This window comes from Pelophylax lessonae (assembly GCF_965119305.1).
Source record: "Pelophylax lessonae genome assembly, chromosome: 10".
In the NCBI taxonomy this organism is placed as follows: domain Eukaryota; kingdom Metazoa; phylum Chordata; class Amphibia; order Anura; family Ranidae; genus Pelophylax; species Pelophylax lessonae.
Window position 1 is genome coordinate 45,632,236 of NC_138777.1, and position 25,192 is coordinate 45,657,427.

The following is a 25,192-nucleotide window of genomic DNA, read 5'->3' on the forward strand; positions in this document are numbered from 1 at the left end:
ACGAGATCCTACACAGGAAACGAGATCCTACACAGGAAACGAGATCCTACACAGGAAACGAGATCCTACACAGGAAACGAGATCCTACACAGCGAGGGAGATCCTACACAGCGAGGGAGATCTTACACAGCGAGGGAGATCTTACACAGCGAGGGAGATCTTACACAGCGAGGGAGATCCTACACAGCGAGGGAGATCCTACACAGCGAGGGAGATCCTACACAGCGAGGGAGATCCTACACAGCGAGGGAGATCCTACACAGCGAGGGAGATCCTACACAGCGAGTGAGATCCTACACACAGTGCTTTACTTAGTGTACCAGTACGCTCATTTTGGACATCTGCGCCCTCAATTGCCCCCCCCCCCCCCAAGAATATTTCCCACTCCAGAGCCAGACCAGTCACCACCAGTGAGTCCCCCCTGCTCCGGAGTCCCAGCCCAGGCCAGGGGGGTGCTCTGCGGGGACCCTGATGTGGGGTGGGGGGGGGATTTATAGGCTATAATAGAGTACCAGCACCTCTTTTGGGCAACTTAAAGCACTGCCTACACAGCGAGTGAGATCCTACACAGGAAGCAAGATCCTACACAGCGAGGGAGATCCTACACAGGAAGCGAGATCCTACACAGCGAGGGAGATCCTACACAGGAGGCGAGATCCTACACAGGAGGCGAGATCCTACACAGGAGGCGAGATCCTACACAGCGAGTGAGATCCTACACAGCGAGTGAGATCCTACACAGCGAGTGAGATCCTACACAGCGAGTGAGATCCTACACAGCGAGTGAGATCCTACACAGCGAGTGAGATCCTACACAGCGAGTGAGATCCTACACAGCGAGTGAGATCCTACACAGCGAGGGAGATCCTACACAGCGAGGGAGATCCTACACAGCGAGGGAGATCCTACACAGCGAGGGAGATCCTACACAGCGAGGGAGATCCTACACAGCGAGGGAGATCCTACACAGCGAGGGAGATCCTACACAGCGAGGGAGATCCTACACAGCGAGGGAGATCCTACACAGCGAGTGAGATCCTACACACAGTGCTTTAAGTGGGCCGGTATGCACTGGTACTCAGTACCGCCACTTCCAAATATTGCTCTTGAGCATACCGCCACCTCTCCGTGCGCCTTAGTGTACCAGTACGCTCATTTTGGACATCTGCGCCCTCAATTGCCCCCCCCCCCCCAAGAATATTTCCCACTCCAGAGCCAGACCAGTCACCACCAGTGAGTCCCCCCTGCTCCGGAGTCCCAGCCCAGGCCAGGGGGGGGGGGGTGCTCTGTGGGGACCCTGATGTGGGGTGGGGGGGGGGGATTTATAGGCTATAATAGAGTACCAGCACCTCTTTTGGGCCACTTAAAGCACTGCCTACACAGCGAGTGAGATCCTACACAGGAAGCGAGATCCTACACAGCGAGGGAGATCCTACACAGCGAGGGAGATCCTACACAGCGAGGGAGATCCTACACAGCGAGGGAGATCCTACACAGCGAGGGAGATCCTACACAGCGAGGGAGATCCTACACAGCGAGGGAGATCCTACACAGCGAGGGAGATCCTACACAGCGAGGGAGATCCTACACAGCGAGGGAGATCCTACACAGCAGATGGAAATAATATATGGAAGAACTCTATGGAAGTAAAAGACCCTGAAGTAAAAGACCCCACAACCTGAGGCTAGATATATAAAATTATGAGATAATGAAAGCAATAAAAATCTTGGGTGACAACAAGGCCACAGGCACTGAGGATATATGGTTTCAATATGTTAAAAGAGCAGAAAATATTAAAATTTTCATCAAACCGGAAGAGAAATTTATCAAGGTGAGGAAATGATATTGATCCAGGTATCAGATGAAATCCAAGATAATTATAGCCAGCTTAAACACAAAACTCCAAGACAAAAATTGACCCATTGCAATACAGGTTTGGGCCAAAATAATTCGGGAGCATCACCACATAGCAAAATGAAACATCTATGCTTCGTTGACTTAACCAAGGCATTTAATCAAGTCAAGCACGACATTCTCATAAAGAAACACTCTTGAGAATGAGTAGATGTGAAAAAGATGTCAGTCTCATTTTAGGGGTTTATGAAGATGGATACCAAATGCAAACATGCAATGACAGTAAAAGGAGGCATGCACAAATGATAAAGCCTGTCTCCACAGCTGCACATACCTACAATTACCAGACACATTTTGTTTTTTTGGTACACCTTGCTAGTATCGCCCTTTTGCCTTGAGAACTGCCTTAATCCTCCCTTCTAGATTGTAAGCTCTAACGAGCAGGGCCCTCTACTTCCTCCTGTTTTGAACTGTATTGTAACTGTATTGTCTTCCCTCAAATTGTAAAGCGCTGCACAAACTGTTGGCGCTATATAAATCCTGTATAATAATAATTTATCATGGCATAGATTCAATAAGGCATTGCAAACATTCCTCAAAGATTTTGGTCCATGATAGCATCACGCAGTTGCTGCAGATTTGTCGGCTGCACATCCATGATGCCAATCTCCCGTTCCACCACATATCATACCACCACATCCCAAAGGAGCTCTATTGGATGGAGATCTGGTGAGTGTGGAGGCCATTGGAGTACAGTGACCTCATTGTCATGGTGAAGAAACCAGTGGTGAGATGATTGGAGATTTGTGACATGGTGCATTATCCTGCTGGAAGGAGCCATCAGAAGATGGGTACACTGTAGTCAAAGGGATGGACATGGTCAGCGACAATACTCAGGTAGGCCGTGGGTGCTCACAATGCTCAATTGGTACTAAGGGGCCCAAAGCGTGCCAAGATAATATCCCCCACACCATTACACCACCAACCAGAACCGTTAATACAAGGCAGGATGGATCCAAGCTTTCATATTGCTTACACCAAATTGTGACCTACCATCTGAATGTCGCAGCCAAAAAAAAAAAAAATCGAGACTCATCAGACCAGGCAACATTTCCCAACCTTCTATTGGCCAGTTTTGGTGAGCCTGTGTGAATTGTAGCCTTAGTTTTTTTTTTTTCTTAGCTGACAGGAATGGCATCCTATGTGATCTTCTACTGCTGTAGCCCATCTGCTTCAAGGTTCGATGTGTTGTGCATTCATAGATGGTATTCTGCATACACTGAATTTAATAAGTGGTTATTTGAGTTACCGTTGCTTTCTTCTATCTCAAACCAGTCTGCCCATTCTCCTCTGACATCAACAAGGCATTTCCGTCCACACAACTGCCGCTCACTGAATATTTTCTCTTGTTCAGACCATTCTCTGTAAACCCGAGAGATGGTTGTGCGTGAAATTCCTAGTAGATGAGCAGTTTTTTAAATACTCAGACCAGCCCATCTGGCACCAACAGTTATGCCACGTTCAAGTAAATCAACTCTCCTTTCTTCCCTATTCTGATACCCAGATTGAACTTCAGCAAGTTGTCTTCACCACATCTAGATGCCTAAATGCATGGAGTTGCGGCCATAGCAATTTGTGTTACCAAGCACCTGAACCCCAGGGCCGGTACAAGGGGAGGGCGGGAGGGGCGGGTGCCCTGGGCGGAGTATGGGAGGGGCGCTGGGTTGCCAGCAAGAAGACTCACAGAATAGGTAGGCTTTCACTCCACTGTATGCTGCAACCTCTGTTGTTGCTACTAAAGGATGCGCCCTTATCTGTTGGCTGCCTCCTCTGTACAATGGCTCTCACTTCCCTTTACAGAAGAGAGAAGAAAGCTTTCTCCCGGGCTTTAGTTCCTTACTGTGTTCAGCTCCATCTGGGCTGTCACAGGAAGAGCGTCTCTGCAGGGGGCAGAGCAAGAAGAGGACACTTCTCTGCAGCCCCGATCATTGCTCCCGCCCAGCACTGAAGACATCAGAGCTCAACAAATGGCAGAATGAAGATGTGACAGGATGGATGGATGGATGGATGTCTTCTGCACCTGTGAGTCCCTATCTAGTCTGCCTTCCAATCTGTACCTGGCTGTGCTGTAAACTTGCCCTGTACTTTGCTAGATGTGAAAGTGAAAGTAAAATGGATTCATATAGTGGGAATATACTGGGATGTTTCAGTATTCTACAAAGTGTAAAATAACTCCATTCCATTATGTGACTGACACTTGTAGCTGCAGGCAGCAAAGATGGATATAGTGGTGATGGAGCACAGTGAGAATTGGTGGCCATTGTAAGTTTCTTTTCTCTGTGCTCTTCATGCACATGGCAGTGACAGTTCTCCTGATCTCCCTCCTGTGTGTCCTCCTACATTTATCCCCTGATGTCCCTCCTGTGTGTGTCCTGTTTAATTTATCCCCTGCCTCTACATTACAGCCCAGTGCAAGCATATGAAATGTGCAGAATTGCTTTGATAGCCCCAGGATCTCAGCAAAGATGGAGGAGTTGTCCTGAAGCACAGAGCTCTTCATGTACAGACTGGGGCAGTGCTGGGGAGAAATCTTGGGAGTTTCTAGCTGTAGAAACACATTATTTCAGCAAGCTGCAAATGCCATATACCCTGTTGGGAATCAGAGCTCCCTGTGCGATAGTGGGACCTCCTCATTCTCTTTCCCACACTCACTTCAAACAGGTGAGAAGAAGCAGAGGTGTGCTGGTGTGGAGTGGTGGGTCCTGCTTTCCATAGGCTAGTGATGTATGCAGTGCCATCTTAATCGCATTATAGGCCCCCGGGCAATGCAGTGCAATGGGAACCCGCCTACACAATCACCCACGAGAATAAAATTACAAATTATCGATAAGGCGATATTTATTGGTACAGCAGTGCCAGGCTAATGACAGCTTCCAAGTTCTTCAGCTGGGTCCAGTGAACACACACAGGCGGGAGTCAGACTTGACTGTCCTGTGTGTGCCTGTTCCCTTGGAGGCAGACAGACATTCCTGCAGTTGTGGGCTCCCCCTCCACGGCCCAAGTTGCCTGATAGCCGCCCAGGGCCGAGAGGCGCTTGCCACCTGTTAAGTTTGGTGGCGGGATGCACACGGGAATCAGGACTAATGCTTGGCTGGGGCTGGGTTGCTGGGCAGGTGGGGCCCCCGGGCAACTGCCCAGCGTGCCCATTCAGTAAGATGGCCCTGGATGTATGTTCTGAATTGGTCTAGAAACTAGCAGGAATGTAGTAACAGATCAAACTGTCAGGATTACTTCACTCCTAGCAAACCAAATTCAAAATACATTTTGTCACAATCACATTGTGATCCTGGTGTTGGTGTCAACTAGCCAGCAAGAGGAGAGGACAGGGAAACTACTGACCCGTTCCTACAGCATCAATTCCTCACCAGCCATACTGACAAAGGACATTCCACACTTTCTGTCAGCATGGTAGCAATGTCAGGTGATGACATTCTCTGCTCTCACTAGCAAACCTGTCACCAGCAACAGGGTCACAAGTGTAAAGTAGACATTAAAGTGACATTAAACCCACAAGTAAACATTATATTGCAGGTTACCAATTCTTAGTTGTGAAGGCTGCATTTGTTTTCCTTTTTTAGGCTTTCTTTCTTCCAATTGTTTTTATCTGGTGATCCAGCGAGCAAGTCTGTTTTTCAAAAGAACAAGCTCACTTGCAGTTAGAGATGTGACTAACCATTTACCACTGGCAGGGGTGCTTACAAAGGTCAGCATATATTTAAGTAAAACCTTTATACTAAAAGAAAAAAAATGTAACAGTTAATGATTATAAAGTGGGAGCTGGAGTTTGGGTTCAATTTGTTAGTGTATCTAAATCTGCTAGTTCATCTAACACTCCCTTCCCCCCAGACTGACAGCACCGCTGTGCTGCCTGAGCTTCTTTATCCAGAGTGGGAGCGCTCTAATAAAGCAGGTGTGCTACTGGCCAGAGCACCAGATGACAAACGGTAGAAAAAAAGCCTAAGAAAAGAAAACGAATGCAGCCACCACATTTAATAATTGGTAAGCTACAATATATTACATTTTTGGTTTTCAGGTAATTATTTCTTTAGGTGAACCACTCCCCAGTTCATGCACCCTAAAGTATTGTAGATATTCGGAACAAACAGTAAAAGAACTTTAAAGTGGACCCTCCCCACCCTAAAAACCTTTGGACCTTCTGAATGCCCCCCTTCCACAATCATAAAAGGCTGAACTCTGCGTCATTTGCTACTGAGCCCTTGCACTGTTCGTGCCCTTACATCTCTTGCCACACCCAATAGTCAGCACAGTGAAAGCCGCATCTAATTTTTGTCACACGCTGCGCTTTCCTCTAGAAGCAGGTCCCAATTTATTATTTTTAAAATAACCCCGTTACTGACTCCTGCACTCACTTTTTATTGTTCCCAACCCTTGCACTTTCTAATTTATCCAATCCTGACTTCTGCACTCTATATATAGGTATAATGATCAGGTGTGGCTAACAGGTATAGGTAAGATGATTAGTCATATGTGGCCTGGGGGGGGCGCAATTTGAAATGTTCGCCCTGGGCGCTGGATGGCCTTGTACCAGCACTGCTGAACCTATATACCTAATGAAGTGGCTGGTGAGTGTATAAAGAAGAAGCTTTTCAGCGTACTTGTGGAGGTGTTGAAATTCCAACATATCAAGAAATTCACAGTGAGTTGTGAGGAATGAGATCCACATGTACTTTAGTGAGCAGGCCATTCCGAAGGAAGAAAATCCACTGAAATGGTGGAAGGAAAATGAAGGGAGGTTTCCCATCTTGCCCATGCTGGCAAAGAGTTACTTGTCTGTGCCTGCAACATCAACCCCATCTGAAAGGCTTTTCTCAGTTGCTGGCAACATTTTGACTACAAAAAGAGCAAGCCTAAATTCAGAGCATGTCGATACGCTAACCTTCCTCCATTGCAATGCTATATTATAGATACAGGCCCCCCCAACCTGTACCTGTTGCACTCTTGGGTTGTATAATGTTGGACTTCTTTAACCACTTTACCACCGGAGGATTTTGCTGTCTTACGTCTGGGCCACTTTTTGCGATTCAGCGCTGTGCGACTTTAACAGACAATTGCGCGGTCGTGCGACGCTGTACCCAAACACCCTGTACCCTGTGCGATTTTTACTTTTTGCGCTATAAACAAAAAAAGAGCGTTTATTTTGAAAAAATAACAATATTTTTAACATTTTTTTTTTATATGAAATTCCCCCCAAAAAAATGTAAAAATCGAAATTTTTTTACATTTTTGGCCAATTTGTTTTCTGCTACCTATGTTTGGTAAAAAAAAAAAATCACAATAAGTGTATTTTGATTGGTTTGCGCAAAAGTTATTGAGTTTACTAACTAAGGGAAAGATTTCTGTCATTTTTGGTGTTTTTTTTTTTTTAACGAGTAATGGTGGCGATCTGCGATTTTTTTTGCGGGACTGCGACATTGCGGCGGACAGATCGGACCCTTGACTGACATTTTTGACACTTTTGGGTACCAGTGACATTACTGCAGTAATCAGTGCTATAAATATGCACTGTTACTGTAAAAATGACACTGGCAGGGAAGGGGTTAATTTTATTGGAGAGGGAGGGGTTAATGTATGCCTGGTGCTTACTGACGTGTGTGGGGGGAGGTGACTGAGTGACACAAGGACAGATCGCATGTTCAGCTATGCTGAACACTGCGATCTGTCACTCCCTGTCACTTAGGAGATCCGCCCGCTCTGTTTACATAAGCGGGTGGATCTCCAAACTTGATTCCCCGACGATCGGGGAAGAGTAGCGGCGATCGCCGCCGCTCCTCCCCTGGCCCGACTCCTGCTGTGACTGAAAACAGCTGGAGCGAGCCTCCGGCGGCGCGCGAGCGCCGCCTACAGGGGGAGGAGTCTAGCGACGTAGTACTACTTCGCTAGACAATAACGAGCCACTGTGCCGCGGTAGCAACAACGTGAGCAGACGTTATGTGGTTAAACTACAAGATAGCTGCCTTCAGGTAATCTTTCCTGTATTGGCCATTATATTTGCACAGTGTTGAGCAGTGCTTTTGTTGAACTTGGCTTCTTTGAAACTATGTTACCTTTTAGGTATGCTTTACATTTACATATACATAGTGTTATTGTTGACCAGTATTTTTGTGGTGTGTTACTTGTAAACAACACTTTAGGGCATCAGGCATGAATAATTAATGCCATATAAATTCTGCCTAACACTATGCAAAAGATGCATTCTGAAGGCATTATGTGGTTTAAAGTAGTAAGGTTTACTACTTTAACCACCACATAATGCCTTCAGAATGCATCTTTTGCATAGTGTTAGGCAGAATTTATATGGCATTAATTATTCATGCCTGATGCCCTAAAGCAGGGGTGGGGAACCTACGTCCCGGGGACCGCATGCGGCCCTCTAAGTCATTTGGTCCGGCCCCCGTGCAGAGTCTGTCTCTCAGCTGATCTGTAAGAACGGAGCCAATGCTTCCTGTATAGTTCCGGCTCCGTTATGACAGTCTGAGTGAGTCACAGGCGGAGTGATATCAAATGCCCTCCGCCTGTGACTAATACAGGAGACATCGCCTCTTCCTCAAGCGTGGCGCGGCTGCTAGCCATGATTTCCCGCCAGCAGCACACACAGCAGTACCAGCCAGAACCAGCAGTACCAGCCAGAGCCAGCAGTACTCACAGCAGTATAAGCCAGAGCCAGCAGTACTCACAGCAGTATAAGCCAGAGCCAGCAGTACAAGCCAGAGCCAGCAGTACCCACAGTAGTATAAGCCAGAGCCAGCAGTACCCACAGCAGTACCAGCCACAGCCAGCAGTACACAAAGCAGAGCCAGCAGTACCCACAGCAGAACCAGCTAGAGTCAGCAGTACCCACAACAGTACCAGCCAGCAGTACCAGCCTGAGCCAGCAGTACCAGTCAATAGTACTAGCAAGCAGTACCAGCCAGCAGTACCCACAGCACAGTACCAGCCTGAGCCAGCAGTACCCAAGGCAGTACCTACAGCACAGTACCAGCCTGAATCAGCAATACTCACAGCAGTACCAGCCTGAGCCAGCAGTACCAGCCTGAGCCAGCAGTACCAGCCAGCAGTACCCACAGTACAGTACAAGCCAGGAGTACCAGCCTGAGGCAGCAGTACCCACAGCAGTACCAGCCAGCTGTACCCACCAGCATTACCCGCCAGCAGTTCTTTTCAAAACTTACCACAAAGTCGACTGCGCTCCAGACTGATTGACGCAAACCTGGAAAACCAGTTGCAACATCATCAATACCAGCTAACATCACACACCTCACCAAATAGAAGCAGTTGCAGCCATCACATTAGGGGTGAGTTAATTAAATTTTTGACCAAATATAACAGGCACATTTTTAAGTTTATAATTTTGTACGGCCCCCGAATGATTTTATAAATACCCAAATGGCCCTTGGCAGAAAAAAGGTTCCCCACCCCTGCCCTAAAGTGTTGTTTACAAGTAACACACCACAAAAATACTGGTCAACAATAACTCTATGTATATGTAAATGTAAAACATACCTAAAAGGTAACAGTTTTAAAGGAGTCAAACAAAAGCAAGCACTGCTGCTCAACACTGTGCAAAAGTAATGGCCACAAATAATGGCCAATACAGCAAAAGACTACCTTAAGGCAAAGAGCTGACTTGTAGTTTAAAGAAGTAAAAGTGTTATGCAGATATGGTATTTTCATGCCTGATGCCCTAAAGTGTTTGGCACTTTATGTATAGGTCTTTCTTGTATTTCTTCACACACAGTGTTTTTTTTAGAATTTATATGGCATTTTGAATACTTTTGGTTCTAAAATTAAGGGCATTATTCTTGCCTGATGCTAAAGTGTTGTTTACATTTTATTTTTGCCACTTCATTTTTGTATACTGTAAAAACTTCAACCACATTAAAATATTTTTTGGAAAAAAAATTAATAAAAACTGAAATATTATATTTTTCGAAGTTCTACGTATCATTTTTTGTAAAGTTAGTCAAAGGATTAATTCGCAAATTAAAAAAAGAACACCAGATTAAGCAAAAAAAATAAAATAAAAATAATCGTTAGAGTAGTCGACAGACAAAATAATCATTAGCTGCAGCCCTAATATATATATATATATATATATATATATATATATATATATATATATAAAAATGTTTGGGGGTTCTAAGTAATTTTCTAGCAAAAAATACTGATGTAAGCCACAAGTGTCAGAAAAAGGTAGTTAAAGCGGTTGTAAACCTGAAAAAAAAAAAACCTGTAAGACAAAGGCACAATGAGCTAGTATGCATCGCATACTAGCTCATTATGTATTACTTACCTTAGAACGAAGCCCCAACACGGACCCCCGGACATCGCTGTGGGCGCTGCCATGATCCCTCGGCGTCTCTTCCGGGTTCGGCGGCTCCGGCGCTGTGATTGGCCGGAGCCACGACGACGTCACTCCCGCGCATGTGCGCGGGAGTGATTTTCCGGCAAGCTCCCGGCAAGGAAAACTGAAGGTCCCCCCAGACCTTCAGAGCGCATGCGCCGCTACAGGTAAGCCTTATTATAGGCATACCTGTAGGTAAAAGTGTCAAAAAGCGGGATACTACCGCTTTAATCTGCCCTCATTTGCAGATGGAAATTCATTCTTTTGATCTAAACCATGGGTGTCCAACCTTTTGGCTTCTCTGGGCCATATTGAGCGTAGAGAAATTTTCTCGGGCCGCATATAAAATATATACTTTAGTTAAGGTATACAAGTAAAAAAAACGCCGCCGCGCCCTTCCCGTGCTGCTGGGCCCCCCCTCCCCCAGCACTAATTTAACACAATTAGTGGATGATCCCCTCGGAGGCAGCCTCTGCCTAACGTAAGTTGGAAGCTGCTGTGGCCGTGCCCCTGACTCGACTTCCTTCCTCCCCAGCAAATAAAAAAAAAAAAAAATTTTCAGGGGGCAGTGGGCCGCATTGCCAGCAGTTCCGGGCCGCATGCGGTCCCCGGGCCGCAGGTTGGACATGCCTGATCTAAAAGAACAAAACTATACATTGTAAAACATTGTGTTTATAGTTATGTAGCAGCCTTGGCAATGTTAATAAACATTTGCTGGAGGCTTTTTTTGACAGCTTAGAGGGAGCAGAGAACAGCTCTGTAAGAATCAAGGACATGATCGTGGGGGGGGGGGGGGGTGAATTGAGATTGCGATTTTTTTAAACGAATAATCATGCAACTCTACATGGGGGCGGTCCTTACCAAAGAACAAAAGAAGAAAAAAAAAGGGGGGGGGGGTGATTAGAATGATGGAAAAGAAAATTTTTGGTGAAGTTCCACTTTAATTAGTTAGCAGAAAAGGGAAAGAAAGTCTCCATCTAAGTAAACACCCAAAAGACAAAAAAGCAAGGTTGTAACCAACAAAAGGACACAAAGAAGTGAAGAAGTAAACCATGAGAATAAACCAAGCAACCAATTTCCAATACCTTGGCATATGGAGACGATTCCTCACATTTCTCTCCAAGACCAAGCAAAATCTTTCTGCAGACACAATGATCTAATGCGGAATGATCTACCTCTAAACACAAAGAAAAGATTGCTACAAATGCAAGTCTGGCCCTTTTTGGAGGTATGGCGCAACCAACAAAGGGTAACTGACAAAGAATAGAACAAGTAGCCCACTTCCAATATCTTGGCATATGAATCAACAAAAACCTGGAGAATGAGGTTGATGTCAAAAGTTGGAATAGCCAAGGCAAACGTTTCTGGAGGCACAAAAGGCTGATAAGGAAAGATCTTCCACTAAGCACAAAGAGAGATTTGTTAAAGCGGAGTTCCACCCTGGATTTTTTTTTTTTTTTTTTTAATACCCCCGGGACAGTCAGGGCTAGTGCATTCCACAATGGCTAGCCTCTGATCTGTCCCGGGTTGCACTTACCTGCAAGACGAAATACTTACCTTGCAAACGTCTTGTCCAGCGCTGCCATCTCAGATGTGGGCAGCTTGAAGCCAGCGCGTCCTCTTCGGCGTCTTCTTCCGCCTTCTGTGGTCCCACGATGCTCTGCGCCGGCCCCGACGTCACTTCCGGGTCACGCGCGTCACCCCTCCACAGCTTCTGGGCATGCCCAGAAGCTGTTTAGAAGGGGATGACGCGCGCGACCCGGAACTGACGTCGGGGCCGGTGCAGGCGCAATGATTCCTGGGAGCTATGACGTCCAGCTCCCAGGAATCATTGCAGAGCCAGGAAGTGACGACGGGCCGCGGCCGAGGAAGGAGGAAGAAGGAAGTAAGGTAAGTATATTTTCTTCGCTACGAGGTAAGTAAAAAAAAAAAAAATATGCGATTATCCATTTCTTTTTCAGGTGACCCGGAGCGAGAAGATGGAGGTAAGTATAAAAATAGGGTGGAACTCCACTTTAAAAACACAAGTCTGGTCGATCCTCCGGTATGGCACAGAAACTTTTCCCTCACAACGTCCCGAAAAATGAGGATCACAAGGTTGGCATCAAAGCTGGAACTGCCAGGGCAAAAACAATGTCTCTGGAGACAAGAAGATTCGATAAGGAATAATTTCCCTCAAATCACAATTAAAGATTACTACATAACACAAGTCTGGTCCTTTCTTAGGTATGGCACAGAAATGTTTCCCTTACAATATCTCAAAAAATGAAGATCGGAAGGACAGAGCAAGGAACTCAACTTTCCAAACATTGGTATATGGTTTAGAGCAGGGGTAATGAATTAAAATTCAAGGAGGTCCGGTCGCCAAAATTTTCTTTGGGCCGAGGTCCGAATGTGAAGTCTGTGCCATGACTCCGAAAGATGGGCAAAACAAAACGTGTCCATCAGCGTTGCTCTTAACATAAAATATGCCCATTAGAGTGCCCCTTAACATAAAATGCGTCCATCAGTGTGACCCTTAACATAAAATAAGGGGCACTCTGATGGGCACATTTTGTTAGGGGGCACTCTGATGGGCATATTTTATGTTAGGGGGCACTCTGATGGGCAAAACAAAACGTGTCCATCAGCATTGCTCTTAATATAAAATATGCCCATTAGAGTGCCCCCGAACATAAAATGTGCCCATCAGCGTGCCCCTTAGCATAAAATTTGCCCCATCAGCGCGACGCTTAACATAAAATAAGGGGCACGCTGATGGGCACATTTTATGTTACGGGGCACTCTGATGGTCAAAACAAAACGTGTAAATCAGCGTGGCTCTTAACATAAAATATGCCCATTAGAGTGCCCCTCAACATAAAATATGCCCATCAGCGTGACCCTTACCATAAAATATGCCCATCAGCGTAAAAGGGGCACGCTGATGGGCACATTTTATGTTAGGGGGCACTCTGATGGGCACTTTTTTTTTATGGGGCACTCTAATGAGCACTACAAAATATGCCCATTACTTTAAAAACCGCTCATCAGCTTTAAGTGCAGCTTTGAAATTGGGGACCACATTGCTTTTTCCCCCTTGTGCTCCACATACCTGGAGCCAGTAGTCGAGACAGGAGCCACGAGCAGCAGGGGGGCGGGGCGGGGCGGGCACATAATGTCACGCCCCAACTCGCTGCCCGGCTGAATGGGAGCCGCAGTCAGGAGCAGTGGGCAGGGCGCGCGCGTGACGTCACACCCCTACTCGCGGCTCGGCAGGACACCGGCTGGGAGTGAGCCGGGATCCACAGTAAGGAGGGGGCGTGGAGCACACACAGCACGTCACTGGTTGCTGGGACACCCGCGGTCCCAGCAACCAGTGACTGATAACAGGAGGCAGCCTCGCGGTCCGGGCGGAAGCATCGTGCGGGCCGCCAATGGACCGCGGGCCGCCATTTAGTAAAGCCGGTTTAGAGGAAACCAGAAGAACGAGGCTGGAGCTAGACCTGCCAAGACCAGACAACATTTCTAGAGACACCAAGATCTGATAAGGAACAATTTCCTTCTAATCAAAAATAAAGATTACAGTACTACAAAACACACATCTGGTCCTCTCTCAGGTATGTTACAACCAATAAAGGATACAAAGAATAAAACAAAATTTTGAAAATGAAAGAACAGAATAAGTAACCCACTTCCAATACCTTGGAACATGGATTAATGAAAATTTGAAGAACAAGGTTGACTTCAAGAGATGAAATCGTCAAAGCTTCTGGAGACACCAAGACCGGATAAACAATTAGCCTCCAAATACAAGGAAAATACTGCTACAATCACAAGTCTGGTCCATTCTTAGGTAAAAGGGAATCAACAATTGGATAAAAAGAAGTAAAACCAAGGCTTGAAAATAAAACAATATAGCAAGTAATCAACTTCCAACACCTTGGCATATGGATCAATGAAAACCTGAATAACAAAGTTGAAGTTAGAGTTTGAATCACCAAGGCCAAAGTTTCTGGAGACACCAAAACCTGATGAGGATTATTCTCCCTCCAAACACAAATATAGATTTCTACAAGCCTGGGTCCTTCTCAGGTATGGAACAGAAGCATTTTTCTCACAAAGTGATGAAAGATGAATATCACAAAGAAAGCAAATAACCCAACTTCCCATACATTGTCACAAAGATTAAAGGAAAACCAGAAGAATGAGGTCGAAGTCAGAGCTGGAACTGCCAAGGCCAAACAAAGTTTCTGGAGACACCAAAATTTCCCTCTAGTCAAAAATATAAAATTACTACAAAACACAAGTCTGGTCCCTTCTCGGGTATGTCACAACTAACAAAGGATACAAAGAAGTAAAACGAAGGCTTGAAAATAAAAGTAACCCACCTCTAATACCTTGGAAGATGGATCAACGTCAGAGTTGGAATCATCAAGGCGAAATTTGCTGGGATGACCAAGACCTGATGATGAGGAACAATCTACCTCTAAACACAAGGGGAAAAAAGATTGCTACAGTCACAAGTTTAGTCCATTCTTAGGTAGAAAGCAATCAACAAAAGGAGACAAGTAAATCTAAGGCTTAAACAATAGAGCAAGTAACCCACTTCCAACCATTTGACATATGGATCAATTAAAACCTGAAGAACAAAGTTGACGTCAGAGATGGAATCACCAAGGCCAAAATGTCTGAAGACACCAAAACCTGATGAGGAAGGATCTCCTTCTATACACAAAGGAAGTTTTCTATAAAACGCAAGTCTGGATGCTTCTCAGGTATGAAACAAACATTTTTCTCAATGTCATGAATGATGAAGATCGCAAAGATAGAGCAAGTAACCCAACTTCCAATATATAGTCACAAAGATTAAAGAAAACCAGGAGAACAAGGTTGAAGTCAGAAGTGGGACTGCCAAGGCCAACGTTTCTGGAGACACCACAACCTGATAAGGAACAATCGCCCTCTAATCATACAGAAAAACAAATGCTACAACCGCAAGTCAGGTTCGTTCCCTCAAGATCTCTAAAACCAAAGCAGATCACAAGTTTTGAACTGTGGTTCTCCAGGAGGATCAGCTGGATGGACATGGTTAGGAATGAAGAGTCAATGAAGCCAAACCATATCTGTTGGAAAGGACTATTGAAGAGAAAACTCCAATGTTAAGCCTCGTACACACGCACCGATTGTTGGCCAACTGATCGGCCGTCTTTTGTCCAGTGTTGTTGTGTTGGTTGAAATGTGCCTAGACTGCACATGAATTTTGTCAGCCAACAACAACCAACTGCAGAAGTGATGTCATGTTCTGGTTTACTTTCCGTGTGTTTTTTCTTCTCTGAGCATGCCCAGTCTTGCTCATCTGATTTTTGTCTGCCGAAATCTGTACTGACTGACCGAAAATCGGCCGTCCTGGTGACAGCCAACAAAAATTTTATAGCATGCACACCAGATTTTTTTTTCGGCCGAAAAGTCACACTCGGTTGTCGGAAGCATCATACTAACAAGCCGACAATCGGCCGATCGGACGTTGGCCGAAAATTCACGACCAACAATCGGTGCGTCTGTACGAGGCTTTATTGCAAAATCACAAGAAATTTGGGTGGAGAGGGTCTTTGAAAGACTTTGGAAGTGAGCAGAGTAAAAAAAGGAGGACCATGGTGGATGGAGGACATCCAGGAAATGATTGGCAGATGTGATGTAAAGCAGAAGATTAACCCAGTAAAAATCAAGGCCAAACGGACAATGGAAGCAATGTTCTAAGTTGGAATTCACCAAAGAACGCAAGTGGACATGTTAGCAATGGTGATACCAGGTTATGCAATACAGCCGGTGGGCAACTTTCCCTAGAACCCTTTCCTTCTCTTTCTATATATTCTATTCAGCCAAGACTTAAGCTGGATACACACTATACAATTTTCTTTAGATTTTTTTCCTTCAGACTTACCAAAACCATATAATATGAGGTCAGACCTAAAACACTTTCAATTTGTATGCAGTCAGACAGGACCTTGCACTACATAGTTGAAGGTAAATCTTAAAGCAGTAGTATCCCGCTTTTTGACACTTTTACCTACAGGTAAGCCTATAATAAGGCTTACCTGTAGGTACAAATAATATCTCCTAAACCGGCACGGTTTAGGAGATATTTACAGTGCATGTAGCCGCTCGCGCAAGCGGCGCATGCGCTCTGAAGGTCCGGGGGGGACCTTCAATTAAGTTGCCGGGAGCTTACCGGAAATCGAGTGACGTCATCGCGGCTCCGGCCAATCATCGCGCCGGAGCCGTCTCTTCCGGCCAATCAGCGCGCCGGAGCCGCCGAACCCGGAAGAGACGACGAGGGATCATGGCAGCACCCGCAGCGATGTCCGGGGGTCCGTGTCGGGGCTTCGTTTTAAGGTAAGTTACACATAATGGGCTAGTATGCGATGCATACTAGCTCATTATGCCTTTGTCTTGCAGGTTTTTATTTTTTTATTTTTTTTTTTTTATAGGGTTTACAACCGCTTTAAGCCTCGTACACACGCAACGAATTTCCGCCGACCGGTCGTCTGTCTTTTGTCCAGAGTGGTGTCGGTTGGTTGGAATTTGCTCTAGACTGCACACATATTTTCCCGCACGACAGAATTCTACTTCAGAAGTGATGTCATGTGTTGGGTTGCTTTCATCTCTGAGCATGCCCAGTCTTGCTCATAAGATTTTTCCCCATCAAAATCTGTACTGACTGCACGAAAATCGGACGTGTTTTGACAGAGGACAAAAATTTTATAGCCTGCACACCAGAATTTTTTCGGCCGAAAAGTCGGAGTCTGTTGCCGTGAGCACCATACTAACAAGCCGAAAATTGGCCGATTGGTCGTCGGACGAAAATTCCCGGCCGAATTTCCACTTGTGGGTACGGGCCTTAAAGCGGTTGTACACCCAAACCAAACAAAAAAAAAAAAAACCTGCAAGACAAAGGCATAATGAGCTAGTATGCATTGCATACTAGCTCATTATGTATTACTTACCTTAGAACGAAGCCCCGACACGGACCCCCGGACATTGCTGCGGGCACTGCCATGATCCCTCGGCGTCTCTTCCGGACATGCGCGCGGGAGTGATTTTCCGGCAAGCAAAACTGAAGGTCCCCACAAACCTTCATGCGCATGCGCCGCTCGCGTGAGCGGCTGCATGCACTGCAAATATCTCCTAAACCGTGCCGGTTTAGGAGATATTATTTGTACCTACAGGTAAGCCTTATTATAGGCTTACCTGTAGGTAAAAGTGTCAAAAAGCGGGATACTACTGCTTTAAAGGAAATCTATCAACAAAAGTTGTATAGTGTGTATCCAGCTTAAAGCCTCGTACACACGCACCGATTGTTGGCCGTGAATTTTCGGCCAACGTCCGATTGGCCGATTATCGGCTTGTTAGTATGATGCTTCCGACAACCGACTGCGGCTTTTCGGCCGAACAAAATCTGGTGTGCATGCTATAAAATTTTTGTTGGCCGTCACCAGAACGGCCGATTGTCCTTTAGTCAGTACAGATTTCGGCAGACAAAAATGTGATGAGCAAGACTGGGCATGCTCAGAGAAGAAGAAACACACGGAAAGTAAACCAGAACATGACATCACTTCTGCAGTTGGTTGTTGTTGGCCGACAAAATTCGTGTGCAGTCTAGAGCACATTTCAACCAACACAACAACACTGGACAAAAGACGGCCGATCGGTCGGCCAACAATCGGTGCGTGTGTACAGGGCTTTATCTTGAGGGAGTGGAGGAAGGGTTAGAACATGGATTGGGTTATTATTGCCGTCTCTGCCACCTTTCATATTATTTCCTCTTACATCGCGTTGGGTCACCAGGACAGGAAGTTAGGGGGGGGGGGGGCTTCTCAAGAGGGAAACAACAGGGTTTTGCAGCCGGTGTAAGGTTAAAAAACCCTACCTCGTGAAAATTCCCTACCCTCGTCACTTGCGGTGCACATACGTCATGGAACAGCTGAGCAGCTTAGCAGTGCGCATGCTCATAGCTCCGGAGGGTAGGGAATTCTCACGGGGTAGTGATTTGTAACGTTACACCGCATCAGCTGTTGCCGCGGGTACATTAAATCATCTCCACTCCGACCCCTGTGACTTCCCTGATCTCGGCTCCATGATTTATATTTTCATAGACCCGCCGCCGCTTTTACATTAAGTAGCTGAGATCAGAGAAGTCACAGGGGTCGGAGCGGAGATGATTTAAATGTTGCAGCGGAGATGATTTAACCGCTTGCCGACCGCCGCACGACTATTTATGTCGGCAGTCAGCCCCTCACAGGCAGAGCGACGTAGTACTACGTCGCTAGCCTGTGAGGGTCTAGGGAGCGAGCGCACACCCACGCGGTCACGGACCCCCCCGCGCGTGTGACCGGCGGACCCGATGTCCGCCGGTCACGATCGTCGGTGCAGAGGGAGAAAGGCGAGCGGCTAATGTAAACAAGCTGCCTGTCATTCTCCCCTGTGTAGAAACTGTGATTATACGGTTCTATGTAGGACCGTTGATCATTGTTCATACACCTCAAGCCACAGCCAATCACAGTTAGAATCACGCCCCTAGGGACACACATTACCCCTCCCTCTCAAAAAAAGTTAACCCCTTCCCTCCCAGTGTAATTTTACAGTAACAGTGCATATGTATAGCACTGATTACTGTAGTAATGTCACTGGTAACCCCAAAAGTGTCAAATATGTCAGTCAAGGGTCCGATCTGTCTGCCACAATGTCGCAGTACCGCAAAAAAAAAAATCACAGATCGCCGCCATTACGCGTTAAAAAAAAAACAACAAAAATCTTTCCCTTTGTTAGTAAACGCGATAACTTTTGCGCAAACCAATCAAAATACTCTTTTTGCGATTTTTTTTTACCAAACATAGGTAGCATAAAACAAATTAGCCTAAAATGTTAAAAAATTTTAAATTTTTCAATTTTTTTTGGGGGGGGAATTTCATATAAAAAAAATGTGAAAAATATTGTTATTTTTGCAAAATTGACGCTCTTTTTTTGTTTATAGCGCGTGATCAAAAAAAAAAAAAAAAATGGCACAGGTGATCAAATACCACCAAAAGAAAGCTCTGTTTGTGGGAAAAAAGGGACGCCAAATTTGTTTAGGTACAGCGTCGCACGACCGCGCAATTGTCCGTTAAAGTCACGCAGTGCCGAATCGCAAAATAGGCCCTGGTCAGGAAGGGGGTAAAATCTTCCGGGGCTTAAGTGGTTAATGTACCCGCGGCAACAGCTGATGCGGTGTAACGTTAGAAAACCCTACCCCGTGAGAATTCCCTACCCTCCGGAGCTGTGAGCATGCGCAGTGGGAAGCGGCTCAGCTGTTCCATGACGTAGGTGAAGCACAAGTGACGAGTGTAGGGAATTTTCACAGGTAGGGTTTTTTCACGAACACCGGCCATACACATTGCAATGATTTGTACAATTTTCTTTAGATCTTCCAACAACTGTGTAATGCAAGAGCCTGTCAGATCAGATACACATTACTGGGTTAGTAATCACATTTTTGGGAAATCTAAAGCTGGACAAATGCTATGCAATCTGACTGCACAATTACCACATCTATGCAATATGCAGGCAGACCATTGTGCTACACAGCTGATGGAAGATCTGAGATTGTAAAGTAGGGGTCACCATACACATTGCAATCTGACCGAACAATTAGCTTTACCAAGACTATATTACACAGGAGCTTACCTATTCTGTCCAATCATATTGTATCCAAGCAGGCTTGGCATTGTGCTACATAGCTGTTGGTAGATCAGATTGTACAGTGTATGGCCAGCTTCATAGGAGATTGTACAATCAGACTGAGCACACATGGCCAGCTTTCCCCTTATATGTACAAAACTTCTAGAGGAAAGTTCCTGCCAATTACATAAATCATACAATCCCCGATCAGAAGACCAGAGCACACACACAGCGACCAACATCAATCAGATCTCCTCTGCACAACTTCCCACCATTCCCCCCATACACTGTGTGCACAGAGGAGAGCAGCATAACAAAGGAACCACGTGACCCTCCAGCCGGAGAGGGACTACAACCCCCAGCAGAGGCTGCAAGATCTGTCTGAGACTTCTGCTCCCCCTGCAGCTGCACACACACAGAAGGACTTCTATCAGTCCCAGCGGTCCCAGGCTCAGGCACAGCACGGCCCGGTGTCCCCTCCATATTCCCCCGGGGTACCTGTCACTCTCCCGGTCTCCAATACACAATCCTCGGGGCTCTTACAGCAACCTATGGGCAAGATGTCGCTGCCGACAGTCCGCGCATGCGCAGGAGATGGACCTGACCTCTGATCGCCCCTCCTATCACAAGTCCACTGTTACTCTGATTGGCTGGGCGGGAATGTATAGCGCATGCGCCAGTGCAGGGATCAGCTAAGAGTGGAAGGTGGGGGCGAAGAGAGCAGAGGTGATGGTCAGGGGCAATGAACCGGGGATTATACTATGTGAGCATGCCATGGAGGACGGGCACTGGGGTATATGCACTCTGGGCATGCTATGGAGGACAGGCACTGAGGTATATGCACTCTGGGCATGCCAGTGAGAACAGGCACTGGGGTATATGCACTGTGGGCATGCAATAGAGGACAGGCACTGGGGTATATGCACTGTGGACATGCTATGGAGGACAGGCACTGGGGTATAGGCACTGTGGGCATGCTATAGAGGACAGGCACTGGGGTATATGCACTGTGGACATGCTATGGAGGACAGGCACTGGGGTACATGCTATAGAGGACAGGCACTGGGGTATATGCACTGTGGGCATGCAATAGAGGACTGGCACTGGGGTATATGCACTGTGAGCATGCTATAAAGGACAGGCACTGGGGTATATGCACTGTGGACATGCTATGGAGGACAGGCACTGGGGTATATGCACTGTGGGCATGCAATAGAGGACTGGCACTGGGGTATAGGCACTGTGCACATGCTATAGAGGGCAGGCACTGGGGTATATGCACTCTGGGCATGCTATGGAGGACAGGCACTGGGGTATATGCACTCTGGGCATGCTATGGAGGACAGGCACTGGGGTATATGCACTGTGTACATGCTATGTAGGACATGCACTGGGGTATATGCACTGTGTACATGCTATGGAGGACAGGCACTGGGGTATATGCACTGTGTACATGCTATGGAGGACAGGCACTGGGGTATATGCACTGTGAGCATGCTATGGAGGACAGGCACTGGGGTATATGCACTGTGAGCATGCTATGGAGGACAGGCACTGGGGTATATGCACTGTGAACATGCTATGGAGGACAGGCACTGGGGTATATGCACTGTAAGCATGCTATGGAGGACAGGCACTGGGGTATATGTATTCTTGGCATGCTATAGAGGACAGGCAATGGAGGATATGCACTGTGAGCATGCTATGGAGGACAGGATTGTACAGGCTATGCATTGTGGGCATGCTATAAAGAATGGACACTTTGGGTATGCTATGGAGGACAGGCACTGGGGTAAATGCACTCCCCTTATGCTATAGAGGACAGGCAATGGAGGATATGCACTGTGAGCATGCTATAGAGGATGGGAATTTGAGGCTACGCAATGTGGGCATGATATAGAGGACAGGCACTGGGTTATATGCACTGTGGACACACTATATAGTGCAGGCACCTGAGTATATGCACTGTGAGCATGCTATAGAGGATGGGAATTTGAGGCTACGCAATGTGGGCATGATATAGAGGACAAGCACTGGGTTATATGCACTGTGGACACACTATACAGGGCAGGCACCTGAGTATATGCACTGTGAGCATGCTATAGAGCAGCCTTTTTTAACCAGGGTGCCTTGGCAAAATGCCTAAACATTTATACAAATCAGCAGGTGGATCAAGCCTGCCTTTTAGTTACACAAAACCACAGGTTTTCTTTGTGCACCTTTACAACCTTCTAGCCGATGGCGTTCTACAAACCAATGACGTTACAGTTTTTAAGGAGGATGTTGGGTGCTGCACAGCATGCTTGGTTTACCCCCCCTCCCCAGCCCCTTTCCATCAGCACTATGGTCACATTTGCTGAGTGAGGGAGAAAAATGAAACATTGGAATGCTAGTCAGTACCATGTGCAAAGGTGTATTTTCTTTGACCGAATAAATCATTCGAACATTGAGTGAATAAATCATTCTAACATGTGTGGCTGTTCCTGTGTTATGTAAAATTATTAGTATCGTTTTTTTTACATTTCAGAAAGGGGTGGCCTGAGATTGTGCAGAATTGTAAAGGATGCCTTGACAAAAAAGGTTGAGAAACACTGATATAGAAGACAGGCACTGGGGTATATGCACCGTGGGCATGCTATGGATAATGGGCACTTGGGGATATGTACTGTGGTGTTCTTGAAATTTTATAGATGGGCAGCTCCTATCCTTATATTGATCAGTCGTTCCAAATGAAAGTGGTTCTAAAGACTAGAAATTTTTACCTTTTAATGAAGGCAAAGGAATTCACTTAATTTGCAGAGATTTCCTCCCACTCCCTGTGTGGCTATGGGATTGAAAGTGAAGGGAAGGCTGGGAAATGGGACACAGATGGCGAAAAAAATGACCTCTGACCGTTTTTAAGTCTTTCTACTTTTCCACTGCATTGTAGACAGTAGGGGATGTAAAAGCACTCTAAACATCTTGTAAAATCTCTCCCATAAAGTGAGTTCCTCTAGTAGTTTCTGTGGTAGTAGTAGTCGGTAGTAGTGATCGACCGATATCGTGTTTTTACCACCGATACTGATTTTCGGACATTAAATTTTTTTTTTTTTTTAAATGTCTACAGGTACTGTGGTGGAGGGATCTAAAAGACCCCAAACCCCTCCTCTGCACCAAGTTTGGCTGTTTTGCATGCTATAAGTTTTTGAATTTGGCGCGGCCAGTACCCGGAAGTGATGTCATGACATCACTTCCGGGTACTCGGCAGGGCCGAATTCAAAGAAATGGAGACCCGGGCGAGTCGCGGAAGGGGGGGGGGCGTCCCCTCCTGCTCCTTGGAATGGCAGCCGAGCGGCTTCTCAGCCACGTCGGCTATGGACACCGGTACCGGGGTGATGCCTCTAGCTGCAGGCATCACCCCGGTACATGCACTTTCCCGAAATATCGGTAAATCAAAAGGCCGATTCCGATATATCGCGGAAAGTGCATATCGGCCCTCGATATATCGGCTTTGCCGATAATCGGTCGATCTCTAGTCTGTAGTTTCTGGGGCTCTGTATTTATAAACTACTTCTGATAACCCTTTTTTCTTTTCATACATCACGGGACACAGAGCCATAAATCATAACATATGGATTATATAGCCACCTATTGGTTAAGGACACTGGCAACCAATCAGAATTGATGACCCCCCCCTATATAACCTCTCCCACACAGGAAGTACCTCAGTTTTTTCACCAGTGTCTAAAGGTGAAGGACGTTTTGGAGAGTCGCTCCACATGTTTATGTTTTAAAGAAGAAGAAAGAAGATTATGCTACATACCCCGATCAAAGATCACTGGATCTAAGGGGTTAGCTATCAGATCCATCTAGAACAGTCAATAGTCTAAAGAGATGGTACCCGAGCCTCGGGAAGCAGGTACGAGGTTTTGCCTGTAACGCTGTCCGTTTTAGGCGCTGGACCCTGGCATCCAAACCCTTGGAATACCAAACCCCAAAGGCGCTTTGTGCAGGGTGCTCTACAGGTCCATGGCCGTGGCCCCTCTTATATAGGGGACCCAGTCCTTGAAGGTCTCCAAGACAAAGCTTGCCGTGATGAGTGAAGATTGGATTCTTCCTTATAGCAGATTCCTGCGGAGTCCATTTAAAATATTTACACAGCAAACAAACCTTCAAGGTAAAAATTGTATATATTTTATGCACTGTTCCCTTTAATAAGATTACAGAGACCTGTGGCAAGTGTGTTTCTGGTTATATTTACATCTATTGTAGCAGGTTTATGCAAAGTATGTTTAAAGCATGTTGTTATTACACTGTTTCTTACCCTGAGCTGATCACCTGAAAGGGTATCAGGTGTGAAAAAACAAGATTCAGCCTAAGCTGCTCTCACCCCATATGTTTGCTGTTTTCGCCTTGGCGCTTAAGCATCCGCAAATTTGTCTGCTGCTTCCTGGCGTGTCTGTGGCGAGGGTTCAATCGCGTACGAATCTTCACTTTTTTATAACAGGCGTACACTGCATGGAGGGCGGGTTAGAACGCAATGGCGTGCACATGGATGCTACGTACCACGCCGCACATGTGCTATTCAGCATAAAGAGGCGCGATTTTAAAGGAACTGTTTCCAACGCTCTGGCCTCTATCAGAGGCTGAAGGGGACACAGAGCAGCAGCAGCTGGGTTGCATGAGTCACTGTGGGTGTATGTTACTGGCACAAACAGGTCCTGTATCTTAGGATAATCAGTGCTGTGTGCATTAGACTGTATAAGCTTGGCACAAGCCTTGAATACACTTCAAGATAGTACCTCAAGTTTGTCTTGCTATGATGCAATGTCTGCCCGAAAAAGGGCTGGAGGGAGCACAGTTGGAAAAGGCACTATGATGCCACCGTCAAGCCTCGAAGGTCCTAGTCGTGCTTCCATTGTCTCTACTCCTCCTGATAAGCCAGAGGCATCCAGCCAATCTGAGCCATTACGGTTGTCAGGCATAGTAGCTACTCCGTGTACTTCTGCCACAGCCTATGTCAACAAGGATGATTTGGCATCGGCATTAGCCAGCCTGGAGGGTAGGATTGCTAACATGATTGCAGCACCACATGGAGGAAAGAAACGGGTTAGATCCCCCTCTCATGAGCTACCCCCTGAATCAGTTTAGGATTGGGCAGAGGTTGTGGAAGATGTGGCTGATGGTGACGCTATGGAAGTTGTGGACCAGGGAGTCAGAGGAGTCTCTATCAGCCTCTCA

The 25,192-nt window shown here is 46.3% G+C and overlaps 2 protein-coding genes across 2 annotated transcripts in view; one reads left to right on the forward strand and one right to left on the reverse strand.

Annotated features, from left to right (window-relative positions):
* DDB2 (damage specific DNA binding protein 2) overlaps positions 1–20,588 on the reverse strand; it is a 79,306-nt gene extending 58,718 nt beyond the window's left edge. The window contains exon 1 of the mRNA XM_082270955.1: positions 20,471–20,588. The gene's annotated coding sequence lies outside the window, so the exon portion shown is untranslated. The remainder of the gene's footprint in view (positions 1–20,470) is intronic.
* The window catches only part of ACP2 (acid phosphatase 2, lysosomal), a 272,414-nt gene that overhangs the window by 128,131 nt on the left and 119,091 nt on the right, over positions 1–25,192 (forward strand). The window lies entirely within an intron of this gene.